Source organism: Physeter macrocephalus, chromosome 5, assembly GCF_002837175.3.
Source record: "Physeter macrocephalus isolate SW-GA chromosome 5, ASM283717v5, whole genome shotgun sequence".
Lineage (NCBI taxonomy): Eukaryota > Metazoa > Chordata > Mammalia > Artiodactyla > Physeteridae > Physeter > Physeter macrocephalus.
In genome coordinates, this window is record NC_041218.1 from 70,087,587 (window position 1) to 70,087,883 (window position 297).

Sequence of the window (297 nt, forward strand, 5' to 3'; positions counted from 1 at the left end):
GGATTAGCTGGTAACTGTTATCTTGGGATTCAGCCAAAACTGAGATTGAAAGATATTAGTTTTACCTTGGGTTAATATATGGTCTTAAATAACTAGGGAGTTCATTAATTCACTCATGACACGTACTTATTGAGCACCTCCGGTGTGTCAGTCATTATTTGAGTAGCTGGGGAAACAGGACTTCCCTGGTGGCGCAGTGGTTGAGAGTCCGCCTACCGATGCAGGGGACACGGGTTCATGCCCCGGTCCGGGAAGATCCCACATGCCGCGGAGCGGCTAGGCCCGTGAGCCATGGCC